Source organism: Musa acuminata, chromosome BXJ3-11 (genome assembly GCF_036884655.1).
Source record: "Musa acuminata AAA Group cultivar baxijiao chromosome BXJ3-11, Cavendish_Baxijiao_AAA, whole genome shotgun sequence".
Classification (NCBI taxonomy): Eukaryota; Viridiplantae; Streptophyta; class Magnoliopsida; order Zingiberales; family Musaceae; genus Musa; species Musa acuminata.
In genome coordinates this window covers 8488951-8506729 of record NC_088359.1, presented here as the reverse complement: position 1 = coordinate 8506729, position 17779 = coordinate 8488951, and positions in this window count along the sequence as shown.

Here is a 17779-nt window from a genome sequence, read left to right as displayed (position 1 = left end):
TTTTTGCTAGCTTGTATATTGTGAAACTTACATATCATAAAAATTGCTAGCTTGTAGTCTAAAGAGAAGCAAAAAGTTGCTATCTCAAAAGAAGCAAATGTGATATCTTTCCTATCTTAAGAGGCAAAAATGCTAACTTGCACATCTAGCAAAACTTGACAAATTTGCATATTTTAAGAAGCAAGAGTTGCTTTCTTGAACATCTCAATATTGCTAGCTTGCATGATGTAAAACTTACTATCTTGAACATTACCAAAAGTGCTATCTTGTATGCTGTAAAACTTGCATATCTAAAACTTGATAGCTTGAAAGTCCTAAGCATGATGCATTACTTGCTAAATTTTCTAGCTTCAAAACTGCATGATGATAAAACTTAATATTATGTTTTTTTCATGCAATGAGTTGAACTTATATTACAAACACAAAGAATAGTTGTACTTCTCCTTTTTGTTGATGACAAAGGGGGAGAAGTATGTTGATGACATGATATGCATAAGTTTATGCATATGTTCATGATGATGTGTTGCAAGTATTCATGATAAATATTGCAATGACTTGAATTCAGTTTGAATTCAAGGTTCTATCAATATGGCATATTGATAGGGGGAGTTTGTTTAAACTCCGGGAGTTACGGTTAACTCCGTCATCAAGTGGTTGTCATCATCAAAAAGGGGGAGATTGTTGAATCTCGTATTTTGATGATGAAACCACTTGATATGTGTTTATGATTTAAACTGCATTTTGAGCGATGCAGGTCTACTCGATCAGGTTTAGACAGTTGACGCAGGAGGAATTGACATTGCGCCGGAAGAGATCACGTTAGGATATTTGATGGCTGAATTCTTCGGACGTCGGGCATCGGGCCAAGGAGAGCGAAATTGCGCCAAGGATATCGGGGTTGCGGAGGTCAACCGCCGATTGGGCAACAAGCCGCAAGAGAGGACGATGCACCGAAGAATCGGATGAAGCGCCAACCAATGACGTGTCGGGCAACAGAATGTCAATTCGCATTGTAATAATTGTCTAGATCGGAGTTGAGTTTTGGTTTGTGTGTGCAGGATTAACTATGATAACGATGAAGACATAAAGCGAAACAAAGTGCTGGAGTCAAGCGCGAAGGATTCGTTGGGAGTTCAAGAGTTCGACGGAAGTCCGAAGGTTCGTCGGGAATGCTGCCGGAACTAGCCGAGAATGAGTAGGGAGCTTGCCGAAGGGTTTTTCGGAAGCTCGCTGGAAGGTTCGTTGGAAGTTCGCGGAGCTCGCGGAGAAAGATCTGAGCTTGCCGAAGAAGCTCATTGGAACTCGTCAAGATCAAATCGTGAAGTCTAGGAGCTTGCCGGGAGTCCGCAGAATGGTTTCCGAGAGTTTATCGGAAAACCGTCGGAAGTTCGCCGGAAGCTCGCCGGAAAAAGTCTTGACTTACGGACTTTGTAATAGCTTATAAAATGTCGTTAAATTCGTAGTTAGCACGTTAATTAGGGTTAGGATTAGTTGTTAATCCTATAACCCAAGTAGGGGCCAATTGGGCTCGAGTTCGGACTGGTTTGGGCCAAGTTTGGAGCCCAACCAGTGAGCTGAGTTGGCCTAGGCGGTGGCACCGCCTAGGCTAGGCGGTGGCACCGCCCAGCACCCGAGAGCTGGGCGGTGACACCTCCTGGGCTGAGCGGTTGCACCGCCCAGCACCCGAGCGCTGGGCGGTGGCACCGCTTGGTTGGGCGGTGGAACCGCCAGCATCGGGAACATAAGATAATTCAAATTTTTGGAGCCCAAATTTGAATCCTCTTGAGGCCTATAAATTCCCCTTAAGTCTCAGCTGAGAATACAACTTTTTGAACAGCAATTGTTTGAGAGAAAGGTCTTAAAAAAGTCTTTGCTAGTCTTGTTTTCATTTTGCTAGTGTTCACCTCCTTCTTTCTTGCTGAAAATCTGTAAGAGAGTGAACCGCTTGTAAAAAGTTGTAAGAGGGGTATTTGCCCTTCCATTTCAAGAGATTTGCTAGTAAAGGTGGGAGCCTCATCGAAGAGGGGCCTCGCAAGTGGATGTAGGTCATTTGACCGAACCACTGTAAAATCGGCATGATCTCTGGTTTGCATTTACTTATTGTCATTTACATTACTGCAAACCATTTATACTTTAATGCTCTACTTCTTGGTCTCCGTCTTACTTATCTCTTCAAGTTAAAACGCAATCGAAACGGTTTCAAACGAAAACGTTACTTTTATCGTACGAAGTTTCCGAAAGTGTTTAAATCGTCAAAAGTTTATCACACTTTACCGCTGCACTAATTCACCCCCCCCCCCCCCTCTTAGTGTCGCTCCGATCCTAACATATCTATCTTCTGGAGGCTATGGTTCGATGTGAAACATTAGTCGTCACAGTTCTTTAGAACCATTCGGGTGGCATAAGACTAGATGGGGCCTTGGGGTAGTGGTGGGCACTATTTGGATACATAAGTTCGCTCGTGTAAAATTTGTGGACTTGTAATTATTCTTATATCTTATAAAATTCTTATTTTTCCTCTTCCTCTCTTTTCTCTCTTCCTTTTGGCCTGATACCACCGCCCAGCCTGGGTGGCACCACCGCTCAGATTTCTTGGGGTGATGTTTCCCAAGCAGTGCCACCGCCGGCTAGGTTTTTAGCACCCTGATTAGGCCTTGAATCTGACCCAAACCAACCCAACTTCGGGCCCAGTTGGCCCCTAATAGAGTTGATGGGATTACCTCCCAATCCTAACTCTAATCATGTGCTAACTATGATTCCTAAGACATATTCTAAGCAAGATAAGTCTGGTTTCTTCTGGCGATCTTCCGACGAACTTCCGATGATCTCTCGGTAATGTTTCGACGGACTCCCAACAAGCTCCTTGACTTCACGATGATCTTCTTGACGAGTTTCGATGAGCTTCTTTGGCAAGCTCTAGGACTTTTTGGTCAATTCTGGCAGAACTTCCGACGAACGTCCGGACTTCCGACGAACTCTCGAACTCCCAACGAAATCACGTTATGGACTCCGGAACTTCATTTTGCTTTATGCCTTGCTATCGTAGTTAATCCTGCACATATAAAAATACATTTTGATCTAGACAATTATTACCAAGCATGAATCATGTTGTCCGGCATATCATTGGTCCATCGACACTTCGTCCGATTCTTCGGCGCATCATCCTCTCTTACGACCTATTGCCCAATCGGCCAGTTGACCTCAGCAACTCTGATATCCTTGGCGCAATATCCAATCTTATTGGCCCGATGCTTGAAACCATGGCCCGAAGCCTTCTGTCGATACGTCGACCGATCCTTCAGTGCGATGTCCAATCTTCTGACATGTTTCTCCAACCCAACATGATTCTTCCTGCTTTAAATGTTTCTTCTTGATCGAAGCATTCTATGTCACTCAAAACGTAGATCAAATCATAAACACTTATCAATTGATTTCATCATCAAAATATGAGATTCAACACTATCAGCATGTTGACCTCCCGCAACATCCGATCTCCTTGGCGCAATGTCCGGTCCTTCTGGCCCAATGCCCGATCTCCAATATGATAAACTTCGGCCCAACATCTGATTCTCCTACTTCAATTATTTTTCTTTCCATGATCGAAGTATATTCTATGTCACTTTTTCCAAACGCTCATTAGTTTATAAACTCATCAATTGATTTCATTATCAAATTCCAAGATTCAACAAAGTCTGTGATAGTACACTTGCAACATCTTTATCAACAAATCATTTGTCACTTATGTTTGATTGTATGGTTGTTCGGCAGTATGTTTTGCCTTATTTTAAAATTCTTATTTTTCCTCTTCCTCTCTTTTCTCTCTTGCATAAGTTCCTCTCTTTTCTCTCTTGCATAAGTGATTATTCTTGTATCTTATAAAGTTCTTATTTTTTCTCTTTCTCTTTTTCTCTCTTGCATAAGTTTTTGTTAAGTTGCTGGCAAGCTGTCCTCTTTTATGATGCTACTTACCTTCGTTTCCTTCGATCATTCCTTCAATAATACCGGTGATGCCATTAACCTAGAAGCCCCTTTCACCTTGGAGGAGATCTTTATGGCTCTAAAAAAATGACTAATGACAAATGTCTTGGATGGATGATTTTACTGTTGAGTTTTGCAAATTATCTTGGGAGAAAATCAAATCATGTATCCTTTACGCTTTCAACAATTTTGACCACTCACATTGCATTCCCTCGAGCTGGCGACAAACATATCTCATTTTCATTCCAAAAAGAAGATAACTATTCAAAAGTTGATGATGTTTTGACCCATTGCTTGGTGCAATATATTATATAAATTATCAGCAAAAGTTCAAGCGAATCGTTTAAAATCCCTCGTTAACAAGCTCATAAGCTAAGATCAATCTGCATTATGTGGTAGAAATATAGATGACAACATTGTTACTGCTAATAAACTGGTTCATTCAATGAAAAATTAAAAAAAAACTCTTATCCACTCAAACCTTAAAATTGATCGTACAAAAGCATGTGACACCATCTCTTGCATGGCATTAATGCTCCACAAAATGTATTTTCCCCTACGCTTCGTCGGATCCATGCATGTATTTCTTCACATTTCTACTCTTGTTTAATCAAGTTATCCTACTAGATGTTTTTGAGGGCATAGATATATTCAACAACGTCATTCTGTATCTCTTATCTCTTCATCATTACCCAATAACTTCTGTCCAGCATTCTTATTCACTTGATTTCTAAAAAAAACACCACTCCTTTTAAAATCAAAGGTATTCCAATTAGTCACCTTATGTTTGTTGATAGGCTTGCTTACTTTTAGAGCTGATAGTCTCTCTTGCAAATTTATAAATCAAGCTCTCAACCTATACTCTTTTCTCAAAAATCTTAAGGTTAACCTAACCAAATCTAATTTTTTTTTCATCAAAATAAAATAGTATTAATAAACATAGAATCTCAAATTCCTTAGGTATCTCGTTGAAATATCTAAGATCTTTCCTTTCACCTAATAGAATTTTGGAATGATTCCATCATGTTTAAGTCGATAAAGTTTTGTACAGAATTCAATAATTTTGAGTCTATAAGGGAATCGTCTACAATAAAGAGAATTTAGATTATGTTTTTAGAGTAGATAATTTGAGGCATGAACTATCAAAAAGTGTGATGATTCTCTTTAGGTGGAACATCCAAGTATTCACAGAACTATGGCTCTCATGGAGAGGGTCTTCCATTGGCCAAAGATGGTGACTAATATATGTTCGGGCATGCATTACCAACAAGACAAGGTGGAATAACAGAAGTCAATTGCTCTTATCAAGTCACTATCTATACCAAGAAGGACATGAGAGAGCATTTTCTTCTACTTCATATCAAGCTTGTTGGTAGTAGGGGCACTTAGATTGGTACTTATGGTAGTCAATCAATTTTTAAAATATGTAACATTCATTGCTTCACCCCTATATTGCTCAACAAAGGAGGCAACTAAATTGATGATGAAGAATGTTGTGAAGTATCGAGGAGTTTCACATAATATCATCAAAGACCAAGACATGTGGTTATCGAGGCAATTCAGGATCAAGCTATACGAATTGTTGGGATCTAAGTTATACTTCTCTACAAGTCTCCACCTCTAAACGATTGGCCAAGCTCAAAGAACAAATTTGCATATGGAGTAATATCTTTGGCACTACATGAGTGGCAACTAATGAGATTCGGTGAACCTATTAAATATAGACCAATTTTTTTACAACTTGAAGTGTAGCTCTATATCCAATAAGAGCCCCTTTGAGATTATTATTAGACAACAACTACCTACTCCTCACAATTTGATGATTGGTAATATTGGAAGTAGCCCATCAGCATATCATTTTGCAAAGGAATGACACCAAAATATAAATATCGCTCATACATACTTAGAGAATGTGGCTAAGAGGATGAAGAAGGGGGTAGATCTAGGAAGGTGATCAGAGGAGTTCAAAGTTGATGACTTGGTGTTAGTGAAGATCCAACCAGCATCACTCTAGTTCTTATGGCATAAAGTGCATAAGGAACTGGTGCACAAGTATGAAGGTTCTTTTCTAATAATCAATAGGATAGGCAATGTCTTTTACAAATTATAAATACTAATATGGCTCAAGATTCACAATATATTCCGTATGAGCAACTTGAAAACTTACCACTCAGACTTGAAAGATGCTTCATAAAATGTTTCAACTTAGCTATCCGCCACTAGAGCCTCATATGAAAAGCGAGTTGAAGTTATTTTAGTGGATCATAAGGTGAAGCTACTGTGAGGATTGTGAATGACACTAAGAGGGGGGAGGGGGTGAATTAGTGTTATCATTAAACTTAAGTCGATTCGAAACTTTTGGCTAGATAAAAATATATCGAAAAAGATATTGAAAGTGTGCCTAACTTATAATAAGAGTGATAAGCAATTAAGGCAGAAAACAATAGAATTGAAGAGTAACAAGAAAGTGCACACCAATTTTATAGTGGTTCGGTCGTTGTGACCTACATCCACTCCTGATTCCTCCTCCGTTGAGGCCATCGATGTCCAGTATCAGTCTTCCTTCAATGGGCGAAGACTAACCACTCTCTTACAACACTTTCTCCTTTTTTATAACTTTAAGAGACAACCTTTTAAAAGCTTTATACCTCTCATAGATTGATAATAAAGCTAACGAAGGAGGAGGCGGACACTTAACAATTTTTTAACACTTTTACAACCAAAATCTCAAGACTTTTATTCACACTTTTTATGCTCTTTAATGCAGGAAAGAATGGGATATTTATAAGCCCCAATGACTTCAAAATTGAAGCCAAAAAGTGTCTCATCTAGGATTTTAGGGTATTAGCGGTACCACCGCCAATACTAGGCGGTACCATCGTCAGTACTAGGCAGTACTATCGCTTGTAGATTGACACTAAGTAGTACCACCACCCATTTTGGATAGTATGATCGCATGACCGAGCTTTGGAGATTGGGCTTTGGCGATACCACTACCTGACAAGGCGGTACCACCGCTAGGCAGCATTAATTGCCAACGGTACCACCATCTAGTCTGGGCGATACCACCACCCAGAACACCTAGGAGGCTGAGCCTCAAGCGGTTTCATTGTACAGTCTGGGCGGTGCCACCGCTTGATGTGGCTCTAAGTGGCTGAATGGGCTATCCAACTGGCCCAATCCAACCCTGTTTAAGGGCCCAGTTGGCTCTTAATTGAGTTAGTAGGATTTCTTCCAAAACTAACTCAAATTAAAGTTCTAACTATGATACGATAATTAAGGCTAAAATAATTTACAATACAAAGAATCTAAGTTGTCCAGCATGTTAATTATTCAACTGAACTCTCGGTGAACTTCTTACAAACTCCCGGTGATCTTCATGTGAGCTTTCAACGAACTCTTGTTGAGCTTCCAATGAGCTTTTGGCAAACTCCAGATGAACTTTCGATGAGCTTTCACTGCATCGTCTGATCCTTCGGTAGATCACCCGATTCATCTAGCCCGATGCCTGATCATTAACTCTGACCCAACATTGGATTCTTTTTTAATAGTTTTGCCTATCTCACGATTGTATTTAGTCCTACATCTCTTATCTCAACACGTGGATTAGATCATTAATTTATCAATTGATTTTATCATAAAAATCCAAGATTTAACAATCTATCCCTTTTTTATAATGACAACCAATTGATGACACAGGTAACCTTAACTACCCCTATCTATATGCAATATTGAGATAAGACAAACTTGAATTCAAAAGGAATCATAACCCTTGAATTCAAGTGAAACAATTTCGATTAATAAAATATATCAAAATTTCATATATTGTGCATTCTCATAGTTCTAAGTCATTAAAATATAACATGCACAATTTCATCACTTCATAACAAATCAACATTACTTTGGGCATAACCTACATGATACTAAAGCATTCATCATTTCATGCATGATACCAAAATTAACATCATTTTGGACATAACGAATATACAAAGGCATTCATATTTTCAATCATTTTGGGCATAACATACATGATATCAAAACATTCATATTATAATCATCAACAATCATAAAAGCATATTTACTACCTCTTAGACTTATGATATCAATTAGTCCAAATAAATCCATATGAATTAATTATAGCGGTTTAGAGGTACTTACTTGATTTTTAGGTTTAAAGTTATTCTTTATTTGTTTACCTAGTTGGTATGCATCAGAAACTCTATCTTTAACAAATTTAATTCTAGGCATTCCTATACCAAAGCCATGCATCATCGTTTAAAATTAAAAAATAAGTTTCATCATAAAAATCATCAAGATCAATAGTATATACATTATTACTCCTTAAGGCAATCATAGATTTATTTTTTGTGCTATCTCTATAATGCAAGCATTATATTCAAATTTAATATTATATCCCTTATTACATAATTTATTGAATCTCAGATTTTGAAGATGAAATCAATTGATGTGTTTGTCATCTAATGTGTATTTAAGTGACATAAGACTAGCTTTGATCAGAAAAGGTAAATCGATTAAAGTAGGAGGAAACAAATGTTGGGCCGGAGCAAACATGTCATAAGATTGGACGTCGGACCAAAGGATTGGTTGATGTGTCGACAGAAGACTTTGGTCTATGAATTCGGGCATCGAGCCAAGAAGATCATACATTGCACTAAGGAGATTGGATATTTCGAGAAAACAACATGTTGATTGGGCAATACGTTGAAGGAGAGGACGATGCGCCGAAGGATCGAACGAAGTGTTGGAAGAACCAATGACATGTCGGACAACGTAGGATTCACTTATAATTGATTATGTCTAGATCAAGTTAGTTTAGAGTCTAGTTGAGTCAATTTAGAATATAATTAGGCCAACTCAATTAGGGGCCAATTGGGCCCAAAGTGGGGCTATTTTGGGCCAAGAAAAAGGCCCATTCAGTGACCCAAAAGTTGAGTCAAGCGGTGGCATCGTCGGTCCAAACGGTGGCACCGCCAATGGCTCAGTCATCGGGACACAGTCTCCAAGACTGTGTTAGGTGGTAGTACCGCCAAACTGAGTGATGGTACTGCCCAGTGTTAGGTGGTGATATCGTCCAAACACAATCTCCGAGACTATGTCAAGCGGTGGTACTACCTAGTGTTAGTGCTATAGCTAGTGGTATCACCCTAACATAATCTGCCAAACTATGTCTAGCGGTGGTACCGCCCAGTGTTAGTGCTACAAGTGGTGGTATCGCCCAACATAGGCGGTGGTTGAATCTCGTATTTTGAAGATGAAACTACTTGATATATGTTTATGATTTAATCTACGTTTTGAGTGACGCAGGATGCTTCGATCCGGATGAGACAATTAAAGCAGGAAAATCATGTTGTGCCGGAGGAACATGTCAGAAGATTGGACGTCGGGCCGGTGGATCGGTCGACGTATCGACAGAAGGCTTCGGGCCGTGGACTCGGGCATCGGGCCAAGAAGAGCGGGTATTGTGCCAAGGATATCGGAGTTGCGGAGTCAACTGGCCGATTGGGCAATAGGCTGCAGGAAAGGACGATGCGCCGAAGAATCGGACGAAGTGTCGAGGACCAATGATATGCCGGACAACTTGGTTAATTGCTTAGGATTAATTGTCTCGATCGAAGTTTTATTTTAAGTGTGCAGGATTAACTACGATGGAAGAAAGACATGCAGCAGGAGTTGCGTCGGAGTCAAGACAATGATCACGTTGGGAGTTCGAGAGTTCGATAGAAGTTCGGACAGTCGTCGGAGGTTCTGCGGGAACAAATTCGAGAAGTCCATGAGCTTGCCAAAGAAGCTTGTCGGAACTCGCCAAGTGAATCGTCGCAAGTCCAGGAGTTTGCAGGAAGTCCGTAGGAGCATCACCGAGGGTTCATAGGATGATCGACGGAAGTTCGCCGGAAGAAGCGATTGACGCACCGGAGCAAGTTGCAGTAAATGTCTTAGGGAATATCGTAGTTAGCATAATGATTAAGTTGGAAATGGGAGGTGATCCCATTAACTTAATCTTGGGGCAATTAAGCCCCTGAAAAATCCAAATTGGGCCGAATGGATCAACCCATTTGGACCCTGATTTCTACTGGGAGGTGCAACCGCCCCATCCAGGAGGTGGCACCGCCTGGGCTAAGTCTCCAAGCGAGACTGGGCACTGCAACCGCCCCAGCCAGGAGGTGGCACCGCCTGGGCTTAGTCTCCGAGCGAGATTGGGCGGTGCAACCTCCCCTGATAGGAGGTGGCACCGCCTGAGCTCGGTCTTCGAGCTCTGATAGGAGGTGCAACCGCCTCAGTCAAGCGGTGGCACCGCCTGAGCTCGGTCTTCGAGCTCTGGCAGGAGATGCAACCGCCCCTGACAGGACGTAGCACCGCCCAGAGGCTCAATCTTCGAGCTCTGCCAGGCGGTGCAACCGCCTTAGTCAGGAGGTGCAATCGCCTGATCCCGGAATTCCGGGAATTGATAGTTTTGAGCTCCAAATTTGAACTGGGTTGGAGCCTATAAATACCCCACCCATTCAGCACTGAAAGGGCATGAACTTACACCGAAATCCTGATCTTGTTCTGTGATTTTTATAGCTCAAAATTGTTGTAAAGGCCAAAAGTTCTTCTCCCTCTTTTCTTCCAAGTTCTGAGCTGTAAAGAGAGGAGAGAAAATTCTGTAAGGGTTGTCTCCTAAGCCTGTCAAAAGGAGTGAAACTGTAAATTGGTAGTTGGCCTTTGCCTATTGAAGGAAGGCCTCTAGTTGACGTCTGTGACCTCATCGGTGGAGGAAGCCAAAAGTTGAGTAGGTCAAGATTGACCGAACCACTCTAAATCTCGGTTTGCATTTACTTTGAGCATATTATCTTTACTGCAAACCTCCTCAAAAGCTTACTGCTTTCTATGCATATATGATCGGGTTTCAAGCTTTGCACTTTCCGAATCGGCGTTTAGACGTAAATCAGTTTTTTTGTACGATCATCATATTTCAGTTTGCGTTTACGTTTTGATTTATATCATAACTGCAAACTGCCTTTATATCCTTACTTAAATTGCATCTCGTTTAATCAAGTGATTTACGAATCAGCATTTAGACGTAAATTAGTTTCTTCGTACGAATATCATATTTCAATTTGTGCCTACTATCTGATTTGAATCATAGCTGCAAACTGCATTTATATCTTAGCTTCATCTCGCTTAATCAAAAGTTAAAGTGATTTACGAATCGGCTTTCTTACCGAAATCACTTTTATCGAACGAACGCAGTTTTTATTTTAATCGTAAAAGGTTTTCCGCTGCACTAATTCACCCCCCCCCCCCCCCCCTCTTAGTGCTCTTGATCCTAACAGGTGGTACCGCTAGTACCCTAAAAATCAAGGATGAGACAATTTTTGCCGCCCCCCCCCCCCTCTTAGTGCTCTTGATCCTAACAGGTGGTACCGCTAGTACCCTAAAAATCAAGGATGAGACAATTTTTGGCTCCAAGTTTGAATCCACTTGGGGCCTATAAATACCCCTCTCATCTCTACTTAGATCGCACTAGAATTGAGAGCAAAAAAAAAAGAAAAAAGCTATTGTAATCTTGTGAGAACTCCTCTCAAGCTCTAAGTGTTGGTGAAGTTTATGAGAGGAGGTAGTGGGGGTGTAAAGGTTCTCTACTGAGAATGTCAAAAAGAGAATAAGTTATAAGGGTAGTTGGTTTTCGCCTATTAAAAGGAGACCAGTAGTAAAAGTCGATAGCCTTGAGTGAAGAGGAATCGGGAGTGGATATAGGTCACAACGATCGAGCCACTATAAAAATCTAGTTTACATTTTTAGTTTTCTCTTTACTTTCATTGGAAACTACTTTACTTTCACTATGCTTTCAAGTTAAACATATTTCCTATATGGGCTTTATCAAAACATTTTTACTAAACGAGATTTCCAACTCGACGTAATTTTTATCGTTGCACTAATTCAACCCCCCCCCCCCCCCCCCCCCCCCCCCCTTAGTGTTGACTCAATTCTAACACAATTAACTAATGCTTAGTAAGTTATGTTTTAAACCATATACTGATAAAACATCTTTAATCAAAAGGTTTGATTTGTTACTTATATTTTCTTTGCCAATAATTTTTTCTTTGTTGTTGTCTTCAAAGGTAACATATCCTTTGTCTTGACTAGTGAGCTTAGAGAAATGTGTTGGATCTCTAGTCTTGTGCCTTGAGCATCTACTATCAAGATATTATTCTTGCTCCTAGCTTTTGATTGTTGACATTTACAAGAAAAGGGGGTTTACTTTACGTACCCATTTAACTTTGAGTGAATGATTAGATCTACCTATCTTAAATTTTGGCATTAAGTCATTTATGGTTCTTTTAGGAACCTAAACTAATTTATAAGAGCTGTATTTTTTGAATGAACATTTATAAGCATAATGACCACATCTATCACAAAAATTACATTTAACTTTAGGGGGAATATATAATGTGGGTCCCATAACAAATGTAGTTGGCTTTTGTTGAGTGTTATTACTCATGAAGTTGATTTCTTCCTTTCTATGTATATGACCTTTATTAGTAAGAATTATGTTTAATGATTTGTTAAAAATTTTAAAATTTTCTAATATTTGTTATAATAACATATTTTTCTTTTTGAATGAATCTAACTCTTCATATTTAGTACAAGATGTTAACAAGCATTGTCATACTTATTTTTTAATTTATCAAATTCATTAGAGAGAGATACATGATCCTTTTCTAATAATTTAGATTTCTTACCGATTATTTTTAGTTCATCATACAAATCATGAAATATATCAAGTAATTCATTATAAGGTAAAGAAGTTTTAGTTGAGTCACATACCTCATTGTTGAAAGTAACTAATGCATAGTTTGTCACTTCATCTTCATTGGTTTGCTCTTCGTCTTCTAATGTACTTGATTCATCCTAAGTTGCCTTGAGTGCTTTGTTCATCTTTTGTTCTAACATTTTCTTCTTCAATTGTGGACACTCAATTTTAAAGTGCCTTAGCTTTTTTGCATTCATAGTAAATGATTATCCTTTTTTAGTTCGTTTTTATTATTAAAGTCTTGTTTTATAGGATTTATTTTGTTCCTTTTTATGAACCTTTTAAATTTTCTTGTGAGGAGTGCCAAGTCATCATTATTACTTGAGCTTTCGCTCGAGTGGTCTTCTTTGGTTCTAAGTACAATATCCTTCCTATTTTTTTGGAAGGTTATCCTCATATTCGTCATGTGCTTTGTAAGTCATTTCATAAGTCATTAATGATCCTATGAGTTCTTCAAGAGAAAAGTTGTTTAAGTCTTTTATTTCTTGAATTGCAGTTACCTTTGGATCCCAACTTTTTAGAAGAGATTTTAAAATTTTGTTAACAAGTTTAAGATTAGTATAACATTTACTAAGAGCTTTCAAACCATTGACAACATCCATAAAATGGGTGTATATGTCACTAATGATTTCACCTAGCTTCATTCTAAATAATTCATAAATATATATCAAAAAATAAATCTTAGATTCTTTTACTCTACTTGTGCCTTCAAACTTCAAGTGTGTGCCAAATATCATGTGCAGTTTCATATATAGAAACACTATTGAACTCATTTTATCTAAATCACTAAATAAAGTGTTCATAGATTTAGCATTTAAAAAAAATATTTTCTTCTCTAAATCATTCAATTCATTCATTGTTCCAGAGGATTTTTGAAAACCAAATTCAATGACATCCCATAAATCAAAATCAATAGAAAGAAAAAAAAATTCATATTCATGTCTTCCGATATATGTAGTCTGTTCCATTAAACATAAGAGGACGAGCGATAGAGTAACCCTCTTGATTGCCAAAAAAAGTCATTTAATCTCTCTTGGACATTAAACCAACTGAGAGAACCAGGCTCTGATACCAATTATTAGGATCGTAAAAGCACTAAGAGGGGGGGGGAGGAGGAGGGGAGGTGACTTAGTGCTTTCAAAAAACTTCGGTTTAAAAGTTTGATCAATGAAACCCATACTGAAAATGTGATTACAAAAAGTGCGAGTAAGGATTGCTTAGTAAGTAAATCGGTATACAATATTAAATCAAGATAAAACAATAAATATGAATCGATTTATAATGATTCGGTCATCCTGACTTATGTCCACTCCCGATTTCTCTTTCTTCGAGGCAACTAGCTTTCACTAATGATCTTTTTGATGGACAAAGATTAACTACCCTTGTTACAACTCTTTCTCCTTTAGATAAACTACTAGACTCAAGGAGGAAGAGACTCGATCCTTTTCAATAGTTTACAACACATTAAAATCATAAGCTTTTCATATACTCTTGCAAGCAAGCATGAGAGGGATATTTATAGGCCCCAAATGGCTTAAGAAATAGAGCCAAAAATTTAAATCCCTAGGTTTTCAAGGTACTAGCGGTACCACCAGTTGCCCTAGGTAGTACCACCACCTACCACCCTGATTACTAGTGGTACCACCACCTAACACAGTTTGGAAGATTATGTCCTAGCAGTACCATCACCAATCTGGATGGTACCACTGTTAGTCTGGGCGCTACCATCGCTGACCCTAGCGGTACCACCATCGGGTTTTCTGTAAAAGTACATTATGTACTTTCCAGCTTACAAGCGGTACCACCACCTGGCTTGGCGATGCCACCGCTTGGCCCAACCTTAGGTCACTGAATTTGCCTTCCAATAGGCCCAATTCAACCTTGATTCAGGCCCAATGGGCTCTTAATTAAATTGCCATGGTTACATCCAAAACTAACTCAATTAAACTCTAAATTACTTAGTTTAAAAGTTTGATTAATGAAACCTATACCGAAAATGTGATTAACAAAAAGTGCGAGTAAGGATTGCTTAGTAAGTAAATCGGTATACAATAGTAAATCAAGATAAAACAAGAAATACAAATCGATTTATAATGGTTCAGTTATCCCGACCTATGTCCACTCCCGATTTCTCTTCCTTCGAGGCTACTAGCTTTCACTATTGATCTTTTCGATGGACAAAGATTAACTAACCTTGTTACAACTCTTTCTCCTTTAGAAAAACTTCTATACTCAAGGAGGAAGAGACTCGACACTTTTCAAGAGTTTACAACACTTTAAAATCATAATATTTTCATACTCTTGCAAGCAAGCATGAGAGGGGTATTTACAAGCCCCAAATGGCTTCAGAAATGGAGCCAAAAATTCAAATCTTCATATTTTCATGGTACTAACGATACCATTGGTTACACTAGGCGGTACTACCACCTGTCACCCTGAGTACTAGCGGTACCACCACCTGACATAGTTTAGGAGATTATATCCTAGCAATATCATCGTTAGTCTAGGTGGTACCACTGCTAGTCTAGGCGGTACCATCGCTGACCCTAGCGATACCACCATCGGGTTTTCCATAAAAGTACATTATGTACTTTTCAACTTACAAATAGTACCACCGCTTGGCTTGGCAATGCCACCGCTTGGCTTGGTGGTGCCACCGCTTGGGCCAATCTTAGGTCACTGAATTGGCCTTCCAAAATGCCCAATTCAGCCCTGATTCAGGCCCAATGGGCTCCTAATTAAATTACCATGGTTACACCCAAAACTAACTCAATTAAACTCTAAATTACTTCGATCAATATACAATAACCATGATGCATATGTTGTCCAACATGTCACAAGTTCATCAGGCACATAGTCTGAACTTCCGACACACCATCTTTTCCTTTGGCAAATTGCCCGATCCATTAGTTACGAACGAGTCGGCACTAAGAGGGGGGGGGGCGAATTAGTGTAGCTGTAAAAATGTCGGTTTAAGAAAATTATTTCGTATGATAAAATCGATTTCAGAAACTTGAAAGCGTATGCTAGTGTAGGCGTAGTAAAAGCACAGTAAAGAGGACAAGCAATTTGCTTATAAAAGTAAATTGCTCAAAGTAAAGGCAAACCTGATTTTTATAGTAGTTCGGTCGTCGTGACCTACATCCACTCTGCCGATTCCACTTTCATCGAGGCCACCAGTAGCCACTATCGATCTTTCTTTAATAGGTGAAGATCAACCTCATTCTTCCACCCCTCTTCTCCTTTTCACAGGTTTAGGAGACAACCTTTACAAGCACACACTCCTCTCTAAATAGAATTCTAAGTTTAAGCTAGAGGAGGGGATTTCTCAAGAGATTTTTATAGCATTTTCTCACTTTAAACTCTCTATGCTTGCTTAAGTTAACCAGGGATGAGAGGGGTATTTATAGGCTTCAAGTTGATTCAAACTTGGAGCCTAAAAAGGTCTCATCCTAGGTTTCCTAGGTATTGGCGGTACCACCACCGTTCCTAGGCGGTACTACCACCGCAGGATCTACTACTGGGCGGTACCACCATTGGCAGCATTCGCTGCTTGCGGTACCATGGCCCAGCCTGGGCGGCACCACCGCCCATATTTCCTAGGGTGATATTTCCCAAGCGGTGCCACCATCGACTAGGTTTTCAGCACCCTGGTTAGGCCTTGATCCGACCCAAACCAGCCCAACTTCGGGCCCAGTTGGCCCTTAACAGAGTTGATGGGATTACCTCCCAATTCCAACTCTAATTATGTGCTAACCATGATTCCTAAGACATATTCTAAGCAAGATAAGTCTAGTTTCTTGCGGCGATCTTTTGGCGAACTTCCGACGATCTCTCGACAATATTTCGACGAACTCCCGGCAAGCTCCTCGATTTCACAATGATCTTCTTGATGAGTTTCGATGAGCTTCTTTGGCAAGCTCTAGGACTTCTCGGTTAATTTTGGCAGAACTTCCGACAAGCGTTCGGACTTCCGACGAACTCTCAAACTCCCAACTAAATTACATTCTGGACTCTGGAACTTCATTTTGTTTTATGCCTTGCTATCGTAGTTAATCCTGCATATATAAAAACACACTTTGATCTAGACAATTATTACCAAGCATGAATCATGTCGTCCAGCATATCATTGGTCCATTGACGCTTCGTCCGATTCTTCGGCGCATTATCCTCTCTTGCGGCCTATTGCCCAATCGACCAGTTAACCTCCTCAACTCTGATATCCTTGGCGCAATATCTAGTCTTATTGGCCTGATGTCTGAAACCATGGCTCAAAGCCTTCTGTCGATACGTCGACCGATCCTTCAGTGCGATGTCCAATCTTCTGACATGTTTCTCCAACCCAACATGATTCTTCCTGCTTTAAATGTCTCTCCTTGATCAAAGCATCCTGCATCACTCAAAACACATATCAAATCATAAACACTTATTAATTGATTTCATCATCAAGATATAAGATTCAATACTATTAGCATGTTAACCTCCCGCAACATCCGATCTCCTTGGCGCAATGTCTGATCCTTCTGGCCCGATGCTCGATCTCCAATATGATAAACTTCGGCCCAATATCTGATTCTCCTACTTCAATTATTTGCCTTTCCATGATTGAAGTATATTCTATATCACTTTTTCCAAACGCTCATTAGTTTATAAACTCATTAATTAATTTCATCAACAAATTCTAGGATTCAACAAAGTCTGTGATAGTACACATGCACCATCTTTATCAACGAATCATTTATCACTTATGTTTGATTGTATGGTGGTTTGATAGTATGTTTTACCTTTTTTTAAAATTTTTATTTTTCCTCTTCCTCTCTTTTCTCTCTTGCATAAGTGATTATTCTTGTATCTTATAAAGTTCTTATTTTTCCTCTTCCTCTCTTTTCTCTCTTGCATTAGTTTTTGTTAAGTTGCTTGCAAGCTGTCGTCTTTTATGAAATGTCGAGACTTGCAAGCTAATCATTTCTTTTTACAGATCATTTG